This window comes from Dermacentor albipictus, chromosome 8, assembly GCF_038994185.2.
Source record: "Dermacentor albipictus isolate Rhodes 1998 colony chromosome 8, USDA_Dalb.pri_finalv2, whole genome shotgun sequence".
NCBI lineage: Eukaryota > Metazoa > Arthropoda > Arachnida > Ixodida > Ixodidae > Dermacentor > Dermacentor albipictus.
In genome coordinates this window covers 51518200-51541524 of record NC_091828.1, presented here as the reverse complement: position 1 = coordinate 51541524, position 23325 = coordinate 51518200, and the positions used below count along the sequence as shown (strand labels likewise).

Sequence of the window (23325 nt, the reverse complement as noted above, 5' to 3'; positions counted from 1 at the left end):
AGGAAGATATCTGCCCAGCAGTCGATTTAGGCACCATTGGCCTCCTTGAAGCTATTGGTTTGAGAGAGAGCTGGGGAAAGGAAACATGTCGGCAATAGAGATTAGTAAGAGGCGATTGGAAGAATGGTGGAAGTAGGGAAACCACAAACAACTGACGCATAAGGAAACAAAGTTCACAATAGTGGTTCAGAAAGTTTGGTCATGGGAATTCATCAAGGTGCTTTTCTCATTCCTTTCTTTTCATTTTTTAACATAGGTAGGACATGAGGCAATATATGAGCTTGGTGGCACAACCCACCATCAAGTTCCAAAGGGGATGCTCGTAGTATACATCTATCCATCCATTCTCGTTCACTATGGCCGCCCTGTTCACCTTTTTTTCGGCTGCTTAAGGTCTTTTTTCGACCGCCTTCCATGCATCCCGCTCCATAGTTAGCTAATTTTTGAGCTCTTTGACCTGTTTCACAAGCTCATGCTGGAAATCGTCGATTTTCTTGAGCCTAGCATCGACATCACAATGTCTGGCGATTGACTCGACTTCCTCCCTCTTCGCACCTGGCGCCTCCTCTACCTTGAGGGAGCCCCCACACACTGCACGCTTTGCCTTCTCACTCGTCATGTGTTGCACTAGGCTTTTTCTAACGGAAACTCCGATGCTTTCAGAGCATGTGCCTTTAAACAAAAGCTGAAACGAACAGTATCTAAAATTTTAATATACCGCACAGTAATTATCACCAATGTTTTAGAAGCAATAAATGGAACCTCGTACTGCCTGACCTGTACACATGGTTCTGTCACCTTTCTTCTGTTCAAAACACGCTGCTACGTGCGAGGAAATCATCGAGTCGGTCGATTATGACAATGCTCCTTCTATTTGATGTTCTTCAGTTAGCTGTGGATGAGGAAGTCATTGGCATTGTTGAGGTTTTCTTTCCTTTAAGCACATTGTCCTTACGGAGTTCTTCAGCTGCCAGCAGTCGAATTGGTGCAAGTTGTACCTGCTCACTTTGTCACTTTCTGAGTCTGCAGCAGGCTAACACGCTCGCTGCAGCAGCGACTACGGTTGCTACTTGTATCCCACCAGGCTAGAAGGGAAACCCAGGAATCACCTGACAATGTCCAAACAGCCGCAGAGTTGACAGAGGGGTTTGTTTCTTTTTCTTTTTGGATGAGTTCATCAATAGCAGTTCTTCCATGTCGTTCTTGTTCTTGACTTAGGCGCCAGGAAGGCGTTCGCTGATACACAAGCATGACGATCTGCTGTACAGTCGCCGACCGATTTTCCGGACTCCGAAAATTCGGACATGCCCGATTATTCGGTCAGCATCACGGCACCGCCATTCTCCCCATAGACCATAATGTATAACAATTGCCGAAAGTTCGGACACCTTGCAACCTCTCGTCTGATTTTTCGGACACTCCTTGAACCAACTCGGTCGAGAGCACCATGCACCGACTCTGACCGGTGCATGGTTCGACTTGCTGAACGCCATTTTTATTTTGAACAGAGCTTCCTTGCTGCCCCACGAAGTGTCGCTACTGGAAATTCCCGCTCATCATCATCGTTTCTGCCTGGTTAGATAGAGTGGCTCTGCAGCAGTTCCGGTTTCAGCTTAGTAAGCCGTGTCAAGACAATCCAGCAACTGATTTGTTTCTTCGCGCAAGACGCTGCGAGCAGGCCGCGTTTTTCGTTTGTGCGACTGGTGTCGGCACGGTGGTGTTTGCTTTGTGTGCTGTGTCGAGGTTTCGGTGATCCAACGCGGCATACGTTAACATCGCGTCAAGGGTCTAATGGCGCCCACAGTGCCGGCGCAGACTGCGCTGGGGAATGCCGGCAAGCGGGTGCCAGGAGGCCTAAGACTTGTCGCCTTCCGATGTGCTCCCTACTGACGCGGGAAATGTTCAGCCGAGACATGCGCAGTGCTTGCATTGCGATTTCGGACACCGTCTCATTTGACAGTTTCATAGGTGCTGACACTGCTGTATTGACATGCGCAGAACTTGACGACAGCAAGATCATTCGTCAGGTTTCTGCTGCACCGCCGGACGACGAGTTGGAAAATGACGCACCATGTGCTGCGCTGCCGTGGCATACGGAGCGTGTACACAGTGACTGTGCTTTCAGCCGCTAATAGGGACCGTACGACCCTCTCCGAGATTCAGGCTTATCTGATAGCGCGTAAACGGAACAGGGCGCAACGGCGCATTCACGCTTTCTTCCAAGCCTACTGCCGAGCCCGAATAAGTGCGTGGAAATAAAGGATTTCATTTTTTTTCTTAATCTGTTTTTCGGACACCTGTTTATTCGGACATTTTCGCAGTCCCCGTGAGGTTCGAATAAACGGTCGGCGACTGTACATCATGACTGTGTCGCAGCACTTTCGATCAAACTTAAGTTGTCTAATGTTGAGTCATTGGGTGCCTTCGGCGGTAGCGGACTCTGTGGTGTAGTTCACATAAAATATATCTAAATATCTCTGCTCGTCGATGAAGGTGAGCCTTTTGCCTCATGCAGGTCTGTTCGAAACTGGGGTGGCTGCTAGCAGCGGTCTTTTTCAGTGGTAACGTAGTCATTCGTGCGATGGCGTTTGTAGCAGCTTGTGTCCTTTTTGTGGTTGTGAATGGTCTTAAGCGGCCTTGACTCTGTCGACCATATGTTGCACCTATGCTTGTGATTCCGAACACTGCTTCGCCAGTGTTGTTCGCTCTCCTCACTGTGGTGGCGGTGGTGGGAGGTTCAAGGGTGGTACAGTAAAACCTCGTTAAACCGTAACCGCTTAAACAGTAGTTTCGGTTTAAAAGTAGTAAAGTTAATTCCCCGACTCAGCGGCCATTGAACATAATGTATTTTGTATCCGCATAAACCGTACCAGCTTATTGCGTACGCATCGGTTAAAACGTAGCGTTTCCACTTTTCGTCGCGCAAACACGACGGTGGGTCGTCTCCATCGGGCGGCCCGGAAGAACAAGCCTCAGAGATCGGTACAACAGCCTCCAAGCGCCCTGTGCGTTTGCACGTGAAGGCGCATCAACATCAACATCATTTCGACGCCGTATGGACGCCGTGCCAGAGAGCGTTGTGGCTGTGGTTGTGGCGTCGTGCAAGCGAGGACTCGCGTCATGCCGAAGCTAGGATAAAAAAGACGCCAGGTGCTCAGCATAGAAGAAAAATTAGACATCGTCCGTGTTACCGAATGTGACACGAAGTTGGCGCTGGCCCGCGACATGGATCTGCTGTTGACTACAGTGTGTGGCATTTGGAATGCGAAGTTGCTCGGCAGCGCTGCTGCGACCGCGAAGAGATATGTCGGCTACGAGGATCGACTTTTCACCATCGTTACCGCTGTGGTTGCCGAAGTGTCAACTAGCGACAGTGATGAGGACGACACGGAAAGCGACAGCACGGGCTATTCAGGCCCGACAGTGGCAGAAGCTGCGCGTTACGTCAGCCTCATGAATGCAATCGTCGCAAGGAGAACATGGGCGCGATAACGTAACTATTCCAAACGAAAAGTTTTCCGAACTCCGGCACCCGGCAATGAAAAAGGCGCCCCGGGACTGATGCAGCACTACTGCGCGCGAGCACGGAGAATACATAACGCCAACGAGGAATCTGCCGTGCGAGTGTTTGCCGAGAGGAGGGGGGCTGGCTGAGAAGCTGGCACGCAGCTTCAGTAAGCTTGAGGCCGCTGTCGTCGTGCTAGGCCATCGCGACATCAAAGGAAAATAACACTTACGTCCCGCGAAGTGAATAAATACTGCATGTTTTTTCCCCTTTCATCGCACTCTCTCTCAGTTCCGTTTTCGACAGGTATGTGGGCGATGTCATGCTATTTCGCTTAAACAGTACTACCGTTTAGTACGTACTTTTTCCGAGCTCTGGCCGACTACGGTTTAACGAGATTTCACTGTAGCATGATGGCCACTGGACAGGCTCCGAATCTGCCACACCCTTCGCACAATGTAGGGCAAGTGGGCAGGTGTGTATGAATCATGGGCTAACTTGGGTTGTAGCATTCGGCTGGACACTGACATCTGTTCCCCGGACGTTGCATGGTGTGAAAATTGAAGTGCCTTCCTGTGCCTTGTCCCGCAACTCCTGCGCTCTGTTTAGCTTGATCTCCGGGAACTGCCACCATAACGCAACACGGCTGACACAACTAGCGTGCCGAAGCAAATTTCTTGCACAAACTGTCCTTATCCCTCCCAGGGTCGAATCACCACGTGAGCTAGTGTCACCAAGATGCGCCCCAATTGGATTCCCGAGTGGCAGGCCCCGGGCACCTCTCCACCCGAGCTCTCTTTCGCTGAGCACTTCATTGCCGCGCCAGATGCTCACAGGCCTGCACCAAGGTGGTTACAAGGACCTTTGCTCCCGCAATTCTTTCGTTTTCGCACTTGGTGGGCCGCTTCGCAGTTAGCACTAGTGCAGCGGGCACGCATAGTCGATCGGTCTTGCGGTGAGCCTTTTCCCATAAGTGCCGTGACTGTCACACTGTGCTGTGTCTTGGTTGAATAAACCTATGCTTGTTGGCGATCTGATTCTGGTGCCTTCTCTACGCCATGTCAGACTGGATCAACCTTGCCCAAGTTCTTTTGTGCGTTGCGGAGTGGAGGAGTGCCGTGCCTTTCCCTGACCATCGCTCGCAGGGTGAGCCTTGTGCAAACCCACCTCCATATAACTGCCACTCAACTTGGTTTCAGCATGTCATCACTGCAGACCCCTTTTTAGCCCTCATTCCTGCTTGATCCCCTGGCCACGCACTTAATTTCCTTCAACGCAGATGACACCTACAGCATGAGGTACGTACACTCTGCTTTTGGCCACCGGGATCAATCCCTTCTTTGGAAAGCCCTTTCGTCAGGTCGAGTGCCTAGAGGTGTACCCTACTCCTAGCCGTGCCAGTTTTGGGTTTGCTCAACTCTTTGAGACGCGCGTGAAACAGGTGCCTACTAGCACCCCCAAGGTTCTGTTCCCGCTCGCTGGCTGCTTTTCGTCGCGAGTGCGGTTGAGTACCCCAGGTGCGACTACAGAGCCACCTTGCTTGAGTGTCCACACTAACTCACTCACTGGCCTGTCATTTTCTTGAGCGCCTATCTCTGACGAATTCGCCATAGACCAGACAGAGTCATGTGTCACTATGCGTGACGTTACAGCAGTGCAATGTACGTAGGCGCACTTGTGAGAAATATGTCAACTCTCCAGCTGGGAGCACAAAGCTCGCAAGAAGAAGAGCGAACGGCATTTGGTTTGAAATTTCAGCCCTTTCCATGGCACATAGCGATGTAATACTTAGCAGACACGATCGCTAGCACGCATTGTATACACGGTGCTTGTCGGCGCAAAATGGCCACATCTGGTGAGGGGCCCCTTAACATTTTGGACCCAGCCATCACTAAGTTGAAAATCCTCAATGTTCATATGAAGCGCTACGGCTTCTGCCTTTTGATCTGAAACATCACCGGACACCAGCACTTGCATGGCGATCATTGCTTTCAGTCACATTAGAATAGCTTCAAGTTTGGGTGGGCACTGTGGCTGACATTCTTCTGTCGAGATTGGGAAGATTTCTCAGTGGCTTCCAAAATGGTCACCTAGTTGCTTATGTGGACTGATATTGTCTGCTTCGAGAGTTCTAATTTTCTTGCGACGTGTGATTGCAACAAGCCCCTGTTATCTTTCCTGATAATGGTGGCCTTCTTTTCCATTGTCACTATGCTATGATTTCCTCACTTCAAAGCCTTTGTCGGAAGGCGGCGGATGATGAAGCCAGTGTCGGCACCATTGTTAACAACTGGCGATGAATCCACGGAAGACAATCGGTTGTTGATTGGCTAAGCCTAGCATCACAGTATGCAGCTGAAGAAAACCACAATGCACATGAGTGGCGGTACAAAGAGTACCACTGGCCATATGCGACTGACGAGTGCCGACAGCAATGAGAGCACAAAGGCACGTGGGAGAGTGCATCAAGCGGTGCCTATTCAGGCTGTACCTGAAATGGTAGCTCTGAATTGGCATGCAAGATGTGTGCAATGCTGCTTTGAGGCTGCAGGAAAACAAAATGACAGCGATGTTGTTTGCATTTTCGGTAGTGTCAAACTTGCGATCGGGAGAAAAATTCAGAAAAATTAAACGAGAACACTTCGAAACATTCAAAACTTACGTTATTATTATACATAACTATATGGAACAGATTGGCAATAATACTGCAGAATTAAAATATTTCGACCGGCCCAGAAAATAGGGTGTCCAAAAAAATCAGTTGGCGATTGCATCATTATTATGCTGTGAAAAAAAAAACATATTCGAATTCGACTTTCTGTTATTAAACATGTTGTAAACCATTCTGCTAATCTTACGCTGCAACTGCACGCACCTGAATTACCAAGGACAGGTTGGGTTTTGGTTAGTTGTCGCAAAATAACTAGCACGATCTTCCTGTGTCCGTCATTTAGTATACTGTGAAACAAAATAAATTTTCCTTGTTTGCAGTTGACAAAGTGGAGAAAGGAGCATAGTTTTTGTCATTATTGTGGCAAACATGCCAAATGTGCAAACATTGTCCAAACACGAGTTGTGCAAAAATAACATGTCAGGGATTTATAAATACATTTGAAAACAATGTGATAAAATGGGTGGAAGCGCAAAGCAAGATTGTGGCAGTGTACCGTATGGTTCACATGAATAGAAAATAAAGAGCAACTGTCGATTTTCACTGGAAGTTTTGTTGTGCAACGGCTACCTTGTTGACAGTGAAATTGAAGACACTGTGATGGAATTCTCTAGTGAGCACCGTGGACGAGTTCGCCTGATGACAGCAGATTCAATTCATTGCAAAGGCATTTGAATTGCTCATTAGTGCCTCATTTATCAAAGCCAAACCCTTCACTTTTCGCACCAACAAAGGTGGATAGCATATTGTAACAACAGTGATGAGGAAGAATAAGTATCCGCTGGGACAAACTGTTAGTACAAAAGAGGTCCCTTGGCCACTGCAGTCTGTAAACATGGAAAAAAAAAAAACCCGAAGCTGCTATCGACAGGAGAGGACCAAAACCAGCATTCACCTCAAGACGCATACACGTCGTCTGAAGCGATTGCTGGCGTCACCTCAGGAGCCCAGTGCATGCTGCTCATTGCCCGAGGGCAGTGTTGCGCATGCGTAGTCCCGCTTAGTCATCGCCAATGATGTGCTCTGGGATGTCGTCACTGAAAACCTGTCCCAGGACAAGAATCCTTACAGTTCCTGTGCCATATTCAGCTCGCTCAATGAATGAGCATATTGATAAAACAAGGTATGTTTTATAGTTGACTGCATTATGTTTGAATTTTATTCACATCAAATCCAGAGGTCAACTTACATTCTCCATTTATCTATATTCATGTTCTTACTCATACACCGATCTATACATAACTAAAAGACTCACTGGGTGTAACATTATCGTGGACCAATGTAAGGGCTACAAGACCAGGACAAGAGGGCTCTGGATTAAGCTCTGCCATCTAAGGTAGTTCAATGTGCTCAGCAGGGCAGTATTCTTGCCTTTTGCCTCAATCACTATGCAGGACACAATACAATACCTCAGCAACAGAACATCACAAACACTTAAGCAAGTCGTGCCAAGCTAGGCAGACTTGGTCATTTACCACACTCGTATAAGCAGGCAAATGTAAACAAAGTGCCGGTCATTGCCCACCTGAGGTGGAGCTTAACTGCTCCACAGCCTCCATAGTCTGCACGCTCCTAGACTCGCTCCCTGGTTTGAACGAGCACCCAACAGACTTGTCAGCAAGAGACAAGCTGCACTGCATGCCAACCTCGACCTGACCACCGATATTTGAAGGGGCATGGCATGCCATTTTGGCAATGATGCTTTCAGCTACGCTCATTGCATTTGTGTGGCCTGCAGAAAATAAGTGAGGCAATTGCAGTCATGTTACAGCATCAAGAACAAGAGGTAAATAAATACAGAATAAATACAGGAGCACTTCACCATGCATACCCGAGGAACACAAAATAGCCCTTCCGGTTCAGTATTCCTAAAGGGCTACAAAGGACGATCCACACTGGATACTCGAAAGCAGGGCAACCTCCTTTTGTGAAAGGCTTATGACAGCGGAAGATACTTGAGACAATTTTTCATCTCATGCATTTAAAAGCTATTGGTGTAGTCCAACTAATCAGAAGTTATTGCACCATCCTAAGCTCATTGCAAGCAGCCTATTTAATGTCAACTGTAGGATCTCCTGTCACCCCATGTCTTGTGCCAGATGATACCGACACATGACCTCGTTAATCATTTACGGGTGAGCGCTTTTACCGTCTACAAAGTGTTATCGCTCAGCGCAGGACGCATCTACATGTATCGGAAGTTTTCAAAATGTTATCGATGCTTCTATCTGCTGTCTGTTGTCGCCGAACCTTGCGTAAGCTGAGTGCATGTATGCACGACACAAATGGTGTAGAACTTTGTGGAAAGGCACACGGGTCCCAGCGGCTACTCTGGAACATTCGACAACTGACCGATAAAATCCGACGTGCTTCACCCGCTGTTCAGATTTTCACCGATCGCGGACTGTGTTTGCCACTGTCGCTGTTCTCTGAGTATGATGTGTTTTTTGAGGGCACAAGTTGACCATATAAAATGCTAGTTTCCTAATTTTTAGTATTGCTGCTTTCCTCACCGTCACTACTACATGACACAATACCATCCCATGCTTGCAAATTTTCCATGTCCTCACACTACCTGTCTGCTGCCCAGGATTGCATGTCAGTTCGATTGATAACAATTCAGTAACCCAGATAGGCCGTTGGTTACTTGCCCAACACATTATGTTGCTGGTCTAAAGTTCATTTTCAATGCAACAGCATTATTTAAGAACTTTACCCATTCAGCGGTAGGTGTGTAGGTATGTATGTATGAGGGCACATAACCTCTTTCCTGCCAACTTGGGTTTGTGTGCAGTCTATGATCAAATGGGTAGAGCATTTGGTCGCTGTGCTGTCCCTGGGAACTGAGTTCAAAACTAACTGCCGGCCCAACTTCGGTCGCTGAGCATGTAAGAATGGGCATGTGCTGCTATCCAACAAACTTCTTTCATGCCAAGTTGGGTCACTGGGTATGTGGTACTCGGTATGTACCAGTGTTCAATGAGCAGCCTCTCCCAGTGATCTTCAATTACCCCTGTCTTGTCATCTACTTTTACTCCGACTCTGTCTAGGTTGGCTGGCCTGCTCCCTCCCAACTAATTTGTTCTTTCTCTTTTCAAATTGAGAACAATCCTAGACCTCTCTAACCTATGATCACTACTATTTACCCGACCTCACACTTCTACAACTTGCACTATGCTAGGGTCAGCAAAAAGTATCAAATCTATGTTACTTCTTGCGTCCCCATTACGACTTTTCCAGGCCCACTTTGTTATTTCGCTTCCAGAAGAAGGTATTCATAACTCAGAGGCAATTTATTTCCATGAAGTCTGCCACATCTCTCATCTTCTAATTCTAGAGTTCATGACACAGTTGCCAGTCACCTCTTCCCTCACCCAATTTTCCCCCACATTCGCATTAAAGGGCCACTTGAAGTCTGGCCATGTTGAGCTGACAACCACAGTGCATACAATGCGGACTCATAATCAAGGATGCTAAAATTACATCACTACACACCGCAAAAACAGATAAAATTTCGAACTTAACACCGTTCACTCTTTTCCTCACGGGCCTGCGCTCCAAGATGAGGGGATGACTTATATCAACAAAAGCGCCTACGTACATCTGTATGCTGTGATGTTGCTCATAGTGACATGTGACCCTTCAAGAATTATTCAAGGCAACAGTTGTTATTTGTGTAATCTGTTGTCTCAAGAGACGAATTAAAGTTTAGAGAAATAATATAACATGCAGACGGAATGTCTGCTGTTTGTTTTACTTTGCACCACAGCTAGAGAGATGTACAGTCGAACCCTTTTTACAACTATACCGGTTTCAACAATATATTGGTTATAACAACGAAAAGCAGCTGCACCATAAACTTCTGTAGGTTTTCTATGGGGAAATAACCTGCTTACTTGAATGTCCTCATGACGCATTATCATTTATAACGATGAAGTATGGCTGCTGGGTGTCCCTACCAAAAGGTAATGTAATGCGAAATCCTTCAAAAGAAAGAAGGAAAGATGAAATGCAAGCCGCCCAGTGCTTCTCTCCAAGAGAGATGCACACCAGCGTCGCGCACATTCCTTCCGTCACATTTCCACCCCTCCAAACACGAACGGACTGCGCCCATAGATCTGCAGTGCACCACCCTCCGAAACATGACTGGACTGCTCCAACTGCACTGACAATGCTGCCGGCGCTGCACCTAGATTGCTCGCTCGGCCCTTACAGTTGGTTCTTTAATCTCTGTCCCTCATTCTGCGCAATTCTGCTAACGAATTAAGTTGCTCATGCTTGTCTTTGTTCGTTGCATTGAAGTCATTCCTGGCCACATTGTTTCTCAGCCTAGTTTGACATGCCACCGAAACGGAAGATGGCTGATCAGCCCACTGATCATCCGCAATGCACGACATTGCCGGTGAAAAGAAAGCGCACTGCTATAAATTTCGAAACAAAGTGCTTCTAACCGATGAGGCGATCGTCGCAAACATGCTTGCATCAGGTACCGACGGCAGCAATGACAGAGTAGGGCAGGCTGCGTCAACATTGTCCCCGCAGGAGGTCCAGCATATGATTCAGTCCCTCATAGCTTGTTTTTGCGAGGGACCTTCCGCTTCCCTACATGGGGCACCTAAATGCCTTGGAGAAGGGTGTCGGCAAACTTCGCATAAAGCGAGCAAGGCTGACGGACATGCAGTTTTTTTCAAGCAAGCCACTGGGGAGGTATGTGGCGAGATGCTTGTGGCGATCTCGCTCCAACATTTCTTCTGGATTTCTCAAGCTGAGATGTTGCCATAGCAGCCTTCCCGCATATTTTAAAAGGCGCCTCTTGGGGCCACCAAAAGGATGCCTTGGTGGAGCTCGTATGTCATTTGCCGCCCACGACTCTTCTTTGCAGCTGTTATACCAGTGCCGTTCTTGAACGCCGACAGTCGCGGCTTCTTTACAACATGCGATCGAAGCACGCAGGAAGCAGAGTTAAACAGTTGATCGAGTCAACACAATCAGAAGGTAGATGGAGGATGGTGGCGGGGAGGAGAACTGACCTTCGCACCATTATATTTTTCTCGGAACCGCCACGCCATTCCCCTTCTTCGTGGAACCCGGTTATAACAATGGATTTTTTGTGGCACTTGAATCAATATTGTTATAAGTAGGTTCGACTGTATTTCTGTTTTGTCTGCTTATTCTGACATCGTTCAGTTGCAAGTAAATACAATGAAACTATATATATAATTTTCTAGCCTGTTCCAGCATGTGGTCATGCTCTGTGATTCACTTGTGTCAGCCTCGGTATCTGTGTAGCACTGACCAATGCCTCCTCTAAACAAAATTATGCCTTGGACGTCGCTTGTTTTGCCATTAGAGGTTTGCCAACACAAAATGCGAGCAGATCGCCCCGTACTCGTGCTCCCAACTGTACTGCTGGAGCCGGAGTGATGCTGTTGGCAACGTTGTGTCGGTGCAGCGGTGCATCTGGCTACACGTTGTGCAGGCGGTTGCTTGTATGCTTGTAACATGGACTGGAGGCGCGACGTAGGGCACACGCCTGCTCCGTCACAAAATGTTTCTTTGAAGCTATTAGACATATTCTTATGTGAATGATATGACAAGCTGACTTTAATTTTTGTGAGTATTAGGACATAACAGAACATTTATGGTTTCCATTGATGCAACTCGTTTCTAGCGTTTTTATAAGAACTCGGCCATCTTTCGACAATGTCGTGCAACGAGTTTTGAAGTTTTGAGCATTACATTATTTTGGCACCTTTTCAAAAAGTTAAAATTTTGTCAGGATTAGTTAGTGTTAAAAAAATGAATGGTGAAGAAAGGTATGCTCAAAATTCCTGCTGATTCCTTTTTTTTTTCGATCAGCTTTAGCTTTGCTGAGCCGGTCTAAAGTAATGGTTGCCGCAACCACGGAGGTCGCAGCTCAGGGCTGGCAGGCTCCTTAAGTTCACCATTGCCGAGAAGACTGTGAGGCACACCTTAGCAAGTATATTTGTTGAATCTTACACATTAAATACCTTTCTTTCTGACTGAACATGAGTGGGACACGAAGTCATCAGGCAGCTTCGACACTTCAAACACGCTCTCAGTACTGTTACGTTATTTTGTGTTAAGGCACTGCTATGAATTAACACAAAAAACTTGAAAAAGAACTAAACAAGACACTTGATTCAAGAACGAAGAAATTTTGTTACGTAAATGGAACACACTGAAGTATGTACTGGCTCAGGGAAAGAAAAGGGCGTGTTAACAGCTAGGTGAGGCAACAGTTGTTTGAAGACAATGCATATTCAGGCTCCCACCAAAATTCCTCTCTACCCGCCATGCCTAGAGCTGACGACATTTATGTTGCCAACTGGGCATTTTGCGCTTCACAAGTCTCCCATTTAATCGGCATAACGTCAACACCAAAATACTGGGGAAGTGCAAGTCCGAAATCTTGGTCGGACTAACAGGAATCATGAAGCTCATGGATGACATACTCGTCTTTAGCCACAATGAAGTCAGTCATGAGAGGAATGCTCACATGATGCTCAAGCAGCTGTCTCCTCAAGCATACCTGCTCGTTACTCTTTGACAATGACGACCACGATTCATCAAAAGTCTCCACACCACTGTCCAATGACCACATCCCGCAGGCATCCAGCTCGGCGCTGTTCATCGACTCGTCCACTTCACCTTTGCTGCAGAACATGATCAAAGCACCCTGCTTCAGCTGTTTGAAGTATTGCACTTCATCGACATGCCAACTGTGGAGGAAAGAGGAAAGTAGGGAAAGGAGGAGGCAAAAGTAGAGAAGAGGTATTTCAGCAGTCAAGAGGCTTTGTTTCCATTACTCACAAATTATGCTTCAGGGATTCACGACAAGATCGCGACAATCATTTCCTTGCAGAAATTTCTACTATAACTTGAGAACGTTTCCTGACAGGGGGTTTCCTTTTAAGCAGTTTGGCGGCAGCATTCCTGTCAGCCACTCCTTGAGCAAAATTTTTAAAAAGCGGCCTGATAAAACTTCCTGGAACTTAGAAGCAGCAGCAGCACTTTGCGGTGTTCAGTGTCGGTGTTTCCACAGCTCATCACTGGTAGGCTAATGGGCTCTTGCACAATCCTCTGTGCGTAAAGTTCAAGGGCTTCGCGACAGGCCTCCAATGAGGAAGCACACATTCCACGAATCTCCGAAAACCTATGAGCAGATTCAGCAGTTCCCGAGATCGATAAAATAGGCCACCACAGTCTCGATGAGCGATGGGCCCGTGCTTAGGAGTGCTGCTTTCTGCTCGCCGTAGGAACGCTATACGGCCTGCACAGGGATTGTGCTCACTCGCCGCACGCACGATGTATCTGCCAATCATGGCCACGCTGGCGATCTGAGGGGTGGAGACAAATGGTCGAGCTGAAAGGCAGTTTTTTAACCCATGCAGTGCCATGTTCAGGACCTCATCAAAGGTGCTTGTTGCACGTGCAATTCCTGTTGAATAAGGAGGTGCTGCGATGAGAACGTGGTCAAGCTCTTAACATTTCTTTTACATGAAGCTGCCACGATTCTGGTCTTGAGCATTTTTTCCAGGAAACATGCTGCACTCGTTACGTCCAACATGTCATTGTACCCGGCAATGCGGCGCAGAAAGCCAAACATTGGCTCGATCGGGTCGCTGGACATTTTCCAAGTCAGGATGAACTGGAAACTTTTTTCGCTGTAAGTAGATGATGGATGCAGGCAATCTTTGATTTTGTTAGAAAAATCAGTGAGATAAATTTTCTTGCTTAAAGGGCCCCTCACCAGGTCTGGCCATTTTGAGCCGACATGCGCAGAGCATAAAGCACGTGACAACAATCGTGTCTGCAAAGTATTTCATTGCCATGTGCCGCGGAAAGATCCAAAATCTCAAACGGAACGCTGTTTTTTCTTGTCCGCTTCGTCTGCTTGTTCCCACGGTCGTGCGGTCACGTGTGCAGGTACCGAAACTGTGCCATGTTCTACTGTGTTCTAGCGCGTGATCATTCTCTGCGATCCGCTTGTTCTGCCTGAGTATTAGCATAGCACTGAATTATGCCACTAGTACGGTTTCCCTGCACACAGCGCAGAAAATTCGTGCGCTTCACGAACGAGAGAACAGCTCGCGCCCGATGTTGTCACGGAAGTGCATAGCAGTGAAAAGAAAAGTGAGAAAAACGTATGCGTCACGCGATCCTCGAGGTCCGGTAGGAGAGAATGCAGGGAAGGAATTTTGCTTGTGGAGGCTAGACAGGGCGAGTAGAGAGAGTGTCTTGCTTGGCAGTCAAGCCCGCCTGCAGAAATCATGGGTTTGTGGCACTGAAATATTTCTATCTCTCCTATTAATGAGCCAATTTTAAAATTTTTTTGCGGCAGAATGCTCCCTAGAGGACACGTAACAACTTCCAGCCTATAACAAAAATTTGCTATGAGGCCTGGTGAGGGTCCCTTTAAGGTGCCAACTGTAAGCTGCAGCGCAAGCTTGGCTTGGAGAACAATTGCGCCCCCGACAACCTATTCCATGAGAACCTGGGCATCAGACATTGCAGTTACAGCGGCATCATCTCGCACTGTTCTCCATGAATAAAGAGTGCTAAGGAGACGCTAAAGGTTTGGAGAAACTGCGAGCTAAAAAGGACGGACATGCGAGAGCAGACATCTCAACACCAGCTGCCCTTTTCACTAGTTGGCACTGGTTTGCCTTCTTGAACCGAAGCCATGCTCTATTTTATTGTGTCCGCAACTGAATTTTGCCGACAAAAAAAAAGAAAAGGAAAAAAAATAACGCCTGGCTCTGGTTCCTTCACACTGCGGCGCTTTGATGACTTGCAGCCATCAACTACTGCCCAACAGTGCAAAGTGCTGAACTACTCGCGAATCTACTGGCATTCTACTGCTGGCGAAACTACTGGCATTACTGCATCCCTTCGTCCCGACAGTCACTAGCAGAAAGGCCGAACGCCGCACTTGAAATTTATTAAGCATGACAAGCACCAGCATGAAAACAAGGATGCGGAGACGAAGTTTGACGTCACTCTGGGTACTCTCATCGTGAGCGCGCGACAGCAGCGCCATGGTGCGGACCCGTAGCTGCTCCGGCCGCCTAAGCCGTGGTCGATTTCAATCTGTTGACGACTGTACATGCTGCTCTTCACTTTGATGCCAAGTTGGGTTCACTGTGCATGTGCCAGTGTTGAACAAAACTCTTTGACACCACTACCAACAACACCCCTACCACTACCGTAACCAACAATAGTGCGCCAATCATGATTGCTAATGGCATTAAAGTTACCAATCATCTCAAAAGAATGGATGCACCGTAAGTTTGCTTCTTCTTAACCTCATTAGGGCCTACTTCTTTTTCTCCAAGTGCAACCCCTCCGGGTTAAGTTTTGATTTATAGCAGGTTTAACATCTTGAGACTGACCTATATTGCAAAAAAGTTAACACATTTTTTTCAGAGGGACTATAAAGTGGCAATTAATATTTTCTGTAGGTAAACATGCATTGTTTATTCATCAGTACACATACAGATGGGTTTGCATAAATACTTATAAGAATAAAATAGTAGATACACCGACATTGATATGTTCGAATTCGGCACTCACCTCGGCCTTGTTCAGGTGCTTTGCAGCCGCACTCGGTACGTGCTGCTCTTTATTGAACCACATTGACGCCAAATTGGGTTACAGGTGTGAGCACTTTTCATATTACTACTTAACATACAATCAACAATCGTGCACCAATCATCGGACTGCTATTGACATTATAGTTGCCAATCATCTTAAAAGAATCGATGCACCACTAATTATCTTCCTCTTAAACCATCGAGAGTATTTTTCCCCCAAATGTGAACCCACAGTGTTGAATATTTTTACTGTGGATTTAATATCTTCAGACTAACAAATTTTTCAGAAAGGTTATCTCAACTTTTTCACAGTGACAATAAAGTGACCAAACATATTTTCTGCAGGTAAACATGCACTGCTTATTCATGAAACAGATGGGCTTGCATTACCACTTATCAGATTTTTTTTTTAATATAGAGAGCCTAGAAAGCAACATAGAGGCTAGAAACAGTGACGTGCTCCTAGGGCTCGGTTATGTTAGCAGCTTCCACCATGATGCTATCACTACCATGGGGGTTTTGCTCTAGTGCATAAAGCCCGCCTTTTTGAAACAGTAGTTGATGGTGAAAAAGGGGTCCCTAACACTTTTTCCATTGATAGGCATGCCCACTGGATACAGCCTTCACGATCATAGAACTCCCAGTTTTCAGAACCATCAATATTGTTACGGACCAATAGTTACGATAAAGAAGAGGCCAGCACTGTGAAGAGGATGACAATAACTAGAGACTACTAGTATGGACTGTTGTCTTTTGGCAAAGTGCAGCGTATTTATTTTGTAAATAAACTTGTATGTAGTTTCTTGTCTGTGACTTCCCATGTAACATATTTGGTGGAGGTAGACATGCCATCCTCCTCATGGGGCTGGCAGTGGATGGTACATCGAGCCTTCCGTCATGGCTTGCGGAGATGACAGCTCGACTCAACCGGCTCTGACACCTGCTGCTACTCCAACGAGCCACATCGCACTCTCCACTCCACGTGATCCTGGCATATTCTTGGAGAAAGATGGGAAAGACGTCCATGACTGGATCAGCCTGTACCAAAGCGTCAGCACCAATAACCAGTGTGACTCAACTGTCATGCTTGCCAACATAGTACTTTACCTCGGTGGATTACACAGCTCAAGTATGGCTTAGGACACATGCAGACGAGCTCACCAGTTGAGATACACTTAAACAAAAGCTGCAGAACTTGTTCGGCAACCCTTACGTTTACCAACTTGCTGCATTTGTGCCTGACGATCGGTCAGAACGTAGATGATTCACCTGCAGACATGGAGCAATCACAGGTGCTGATCCCACCTCATTGTTCACTCAAGGAAGCTCAATCAGCATCACGAGTCTTACGGACAGGTAGTCATGTTCCAGATCTTTGGCTTTCGAGCACCCAGAAATGACAGCTCGCTTCAAGATAACAATGGCACCCTCTCCTGACCATCACGCAGAGGTCACTGATTGATGAGAGGGTCATTGTCGAGAACTATCGGCAAAGGCATCAATGGCCGGTTCAGTTTGCCATGTGGAAGCCACCTCGTATTGTGCAACGTTGGGGAAGGAGGTGGTGAATGGTAAGGCGTTTGTGATTGTCCTGTGAAATCCCTTGACGAGGGGAAGAAAGAAATAAACGGCATAAAAGGTGGACTGGGACGAATGCGAGAAGGAAGAAGCTCGGACATACACACTCTAGCATGAAGTACGCTCTGAAAGTTAAGAGCCCTGTGTATAAAACTCAACCATCTACTTCTGAATATCAAACCTTTTCTTGTTCCCGTAACTGTCGCTCGGAACCCTTCTTTCTCGCGGCACCTGGCACGGCACCATAATGAAACCGACCTTACAATACAGGCAGGCAGCTTATGAGATCGATCGGCGTTGACTACATAGGTGTGGTGAGTGCTACATGTTTGCTTCTCTTTTCGCCAGACTAATAGCGCAGGCAATCCATAATAGTGTTTGGTGTTGTTAGTTATTTTATTATATACACCAAGAATATAGTGTCTCGTGGGCTGATTGTTAGTGGGGAAGAAACACAGGGTGCTTTGTGAGCATGGAGAAGTTGCAAATCCAAGAACTCCTTGAAAGTCATGAGTAGATGAACATTTCGGTTGGCCCTGCGAAAGGCAAAAGGTAGCAATTAGAGCTTTTGCAGAATGAGAGGAGTTGGGAGCAGGCTGGTGAGGCAAGGAAAATTATTTTGTGAAAAAGAGAGCACGAAGAACAAGAAATTCTGCAGTCTCCCAATAGTGATAAGGATGGGCTAGCTATGGCCTGATGTTTGCTCTTCACGTCACCAAAGCTCTCACTAGTACAAGTAAGCAGATGCTAGAAGAGTATGTTTGTGTTTTCTGGTAGGCACTGTTTTGGGAATTCACCTTCCTTAACCCTTTCGCTGTCACGGACGTACCGGTACGTCATCGCGCTTCCCCCCCACGGTGTCACTGACGTACCGGTATGTTCTCTATCGTGCGTTCAAAATTTCGCGCCAGGGCGCAAAGCTGGCGCTCCTGGATTGGCCACGCTATCTGTTGACTCTTTCTACAAGTTCATATATTCGCCCTACACCCTTCTAGAACACTGTAATTCGCGCCGACCTGTGTTACTCCATGTACTGAAGAGTACGGCGCGACTGCCACTCCCTACTTTCTCTTTGCTGAGTGGCGCGGCGCGTTCGTTGTATCATGCGTCGCGCGCGCGCGTGTGGTTATGGGTTCAAGGGTTGTTCTGCCATCTCCACTAAAGCCATTAATCTCCACTGGTTTGAAGGTTTTTATTTTTTCTTCTGTTGGTGTGCCTACTACGGCGCGTCAAGTTCAGGCGCACATGCCATTGCCTCTCCGAAAAGAGTGACTCGTTGCTGCTTTCGCTCTCTCGCCGCACCCTCGCTTTCGACTTGCAGCAGTAAACGTAAAGCCCTTCGAACTTTGTTTAGCCTTTTTCCATCTCCCTCTGTCTTCTTGATCACGCAACGTCCCATTGCTCTCCGTTGTGCGGGCGACTGAAAGCGCATCCTCCCTGCGCGCGGTTACTTTCGGATGGCTCAGCGCGCGGGACCTTCATCTGCTCATTGGAGCGGTGGCTCAATTAAGATTCACAATACGAGCCGAGCTCGGATTCGGATTCGGACAGAGTCGCATGCCAGGAAGTGGGTTCCACATCGTCAGATTCGGATGTTGAACGGATTTTATAGTCAGGCTGATGATGATGATGATGATGATGTTTTCTAACAACAGCTGCAGAACACTGAAATGGGCATATTGCATTGACTATGTTATTTGTATACCAATCATAATCAAAAATTAATTGCTACGTTCATTCCCTGTTATGCTCGTTCCCTGAAACCAAGCCGACACTGGGGGTGCGTCACGGCCAGAAAGGTCCGACAGCGAAAGGTTTAAATAGCAAATTTAAGTTTTATGGAAGGGTGAATTTTCAAGGCTAACAAATTCACCATGGACAAATTCAAAGCGCAGGACCTCCTTCTAAAGTTGGGCATTCTCGCCAGCTCTGCAACAACACAAGCAGCAGTTCTCGACGTCATGAACGCAGAAGATGTGACAGTCCAGGAAGTAGAAGAGGCTTGGGAAACCATTGTTGAAAGAAAGCAAATGGCAGAGGAGTGCAAGAGGTGCAAGCGTGAAGCAGGAGAGAGGCGAAAGAGGTGCAAATGTGAAGAAGAGGCGTGTGAGGCGTCAGCAGGAAGAGGCCGAAAGGCACAAGAGTGAAGCAGAGAGGTGCGAGCATGAAGAGGCAAAAAGATGCAAACTTGAAGCAGAAACACACCAGAGGCGTGTGGAGGAGGCAGCACAATGGCATGTTCTTGGAATGGAAGAGCTTGAGCAGAAAATTCAGATACTTAGATGGCAAATAGCGCGATTTCAGCTCCACACTTTCATGGTAGAGGAAGATATAGTTAATTTCCTCGCCGGTTTTGAAAGAGTGTCGTATATTCCTGTCCTGGTCCGTATTGGGTGTTTGCACTGTAAGTTTAAGTTCAGAATTATGCACCAACTAGGCCCAAATGAAGTTTTACTGAGAAAGATGGTGTCAGCCGGGACTTGTGGACCAAGAGATTACCAGCACTAATCCTGTTCAGTATCGCTGTTTCATGAACTGCTTGTCTGAGGACAAAGTGCGAGACTACGATAGGGCTTAGAAGGATTTCTTTACACCCTTCTGTCTAGCATTTCAAACCGACTCCAAAGGGCAAAAAGAGAGAGCAGCAGAACTCGCCAGGCATTACCGCACGCTCCGAAGTTTCCAGAGTAAGCCGTGACAATCAGAAACAAGTGACAAAGCAGGATATGGTTCCCGGAAGCCAAAAGGTAACAAGTATTTCCGTAGGCATTTTAAACCGGAGACTTCGAATTCCCCCAGCACACATCAAGAGAAAGAGCGTGACGCACCTAAAGTAGCAGAAGAAACGAAGCTGCCCCGGCTGATGGTGTACACACATTGGAGGCGCGGAAGATTGTTGTGTATTACAACTGCAGAGGAAAAGACCACATAGCCAGGAGCTGTGAGAAGCGGGTGGTATTTGTCATAGCTCAGGACTCCGACAAGAACATGCAGCCATACATGGGACAGCTTTCACTGAACAGCCAGGTGTGTATGGAGGCGGCAATTTCGGCCAGCCTGCCAGAGCAAGTAACCTATTGATAATCAAATAGGTCGGAGCAAACGCTGACGGAACGAGGAGAACCCTTCTCCAATATGGGATCTTTCAGGGCAAAAACATGGAACGAAACTCAGAGACTGATACCCTATTGCGCAACAGTCAGAGGACCGTGAAATGATTCCTGAGATAGCTGAGCACAGTGATGAGTCAAACTTGCTGGTAGCCGGAAGCGGGGGGAAGGCAGTAGACAGCGGCGGTTTTTCCGCACAAGAAATGGAGGGCCCATTAGGCCAAGTGTGTTCGGAGGCGGCAAGTTCCGCCAGCCTGCCAGGAAAAGTTGCCTATGGCTGTTTGCATACGTCAGAGCAGATGGTGAAGTAAAGGGATAAGACGAAGATGAGAAAGGCAGACGGGGTAAGGAGTATGGAACCAAACGTGAAGCGACAAGGCAACAGAGGCAAATGCACGAAGGTCAGTAGCCGGCCGGAGGCTGTGAAAAAGGCGAAGGATGATAAATCCCAAGCTTAGGCATTTGCGGAGATTGGTATGATGCACATCGCAAGAAGAATCAGAATCAGAAACAAAGGAATAAAAAATTTATTATTAGAAGCCAGGAGAGCTTCGTGAAAATTCAGGTGTAGTAGCCGTCACCTAACCGCACTGCAGATGTCTTGTTGTAAGCAGAGAAGCAAAGCGAAGCGTCCTGTAGGCTGCTACTAGAGCCGGTCACTCACGGGGGCAAAGAAAGGCAGCTGCCTAGCACATATGGGAACAGTGCATGTGTGGGTCTGTAAATGTAATCATACTTGGTTCCCATACTTCAAGGCTGCTAGCCTAAAGTTGTAGCTACGAGGTGCGTCAGGCAAATTAGAGGCTTTTGCCTTCTTCCAAGACAGCGCTTTGCAAAAGCCGCGAAATGCAAGAACCTCTCGAGCTCGTCTGAAAACAGGTTGCAAATTGCTTTGTTCTTTCGATTCGTGCTGTATTTAGCTTGGTTGTACGATCAATGCTTAAGATGCGTAAGGAATAACACAAAATATTATTAGGTTGTTAGCATTTGCAGCTCATGTTAAATCCTCAATCGCAAACAGAAAGTTATGTCACAAACATGTAGAATAGTAAAGCAAACAGGGTTAGTGTTGCATAAAGTTTGGAACATCCGCCGACAAGGCTTGCGAGTGGTGATGCTGGCTAACACTCCCAAGGTTAGTTCTCGTAGTAACACATAAGTACGCAAGAAAGTGGATGGGGAAACCATGCCGCAGTAGCCCAAATGGTTAGAGAATCGCACGCATAACGCAAAGACGTGGGATCATTCCGCATCTGTGGCAAGTTGTTTGTTCATCCACTGTCTTTGCCATTAATTTATAATTTCTTTATTTCAAATAATAAGTACAAGTAATTTACCCTATGTTTTCCTTGGTGTCTGTTTATTGGCTTCTCATCATATGATTACTAAAAACCAGGCCCCTCAGTTAACCCCCTTTCTTCTCATTCTTACAGTTTGGAAGGTCACATCCAAGCTGCGCAAGTGGATCAGTTATGGTTTTACTGGAGTTCATAACAAGTCATAACATGCACGAGTGTTTTTTGGACGCACATTTTGCAGATTGCATTCATGAACTTTAATTTCTTCGACAACATTTAATTATGAACATTTTAGGAGCTTTTGTCAAAAAGAGGACATTGTTTGTTTGTGCTCATGGTATCATCATTAGCCTGGTTACGCCCACTGCAGGGCAAAGGCCTTTCCAATACTCCTCCAGCAACCCCGGTCATGTACTAATTGTGGCCATGTCGTCCCTGCAACCTTCTTAATCTCATCCGCCCACCTAACTTTCTGCCGCCCCCTGCTACGCTTCCCTTAACTTGGAATTCAGTCTGTAACCCTTAATGACCATCGGTTATCTTCCTTCCTCCTTACATGTCCTGCCCATGCCCATTTCTTTTTCTTGATTTCAACTAAGATGTCATTAACTCGCGTTTGTTCCCTCACCCAATCTGCTCTTTTCTTATCCCTTAACATTACACCCATCAGTCTTCTTTCCATAGTTCGTTGCGTCGTTCTCAATTCAAGTAGAACCCTTTTCGTAAGCCTCCAGATTTCTGCCCCATAGGTGAGTACTGGTAAGACACAGCGATTATACACTTTTCTCTTGAGGGATAATGGCAACCTGCTGTTCATGATCTGAGAATGCCTGCAAAACGCACCCCAGCCCATTCTTATTCTTCTGATTATTTCAGTTTCATGATCCGGATCCGCGGTCACTACCTGCCCTAAGTAGATGTATTCCCTCACCATTTCCAGTGCCTCGCTACCTATTGTAAACTGCTGTTCTCTTCCGAGACTGTTAGAAATTACTTTAGTTTTCTGCAGATTAATTTTTAGACCCACTCTTCTGCTTTGCCTCTCCAGGTCAGTGAGCATTCATTGCAACTGGTCCCCTGAGTTACTAAGCAAGGCAATATCATCAGCGAATCGCAAGTTACTAAGGTATTCTCCATCAACTTTTATCCTCAATTCTTCCCAATCCAGGTCTCTGAATACCTCCTGTAAACACGTTGTTAATAGCATTGGAGAGATCATATCTCCCTGCCTGACGCCTTTCTTTATTAGGATTTTGTTGCTTTTTTTATGGAGGACTACAGTGGCTGTGGAGCCGCTACAGATATCTTTCAGTATTTTTACATACGGCTCGTCTACACCCTGATTCCGTAATGCCTCCATGACTGCTGAGGTTTCGACAGAATCAAACGCTTTCTCGTAATCAATGAAAGCTATATATAAGGGTTGGTTATATTCCACACATTTCTCTATCACCTGATTGATAGTGTGAATATGGTCTATTGTTGAGTAGCCTTTATGGAATCCTGCCTGGTCCTATGCTTGACAGAAGTCTAAGGTGTTCCTGAT

General features: G+C 46.8%; 1 protein-coding gene across 1 annotated transcript in view; it reads right to left on the bottom strand.

The window, feature by feature from the left end:
- LOC135896031 (zinc finger protein 658B-like) overlaps nt 1–23325 on the bottom strand; it is a 181353-nt gene that overhangs the window by 147775 nt on the left and 10253 nt on the right. The window contains exon 3 of the mRNA XM_070524622.1: nt 12730–12919. The gene's annotated coding sequence lies outside the window, so the exon portion shown is untranslated. The remainder of the gene's footprint in view (nt 1–12729; nt 12920–23325) is intronic.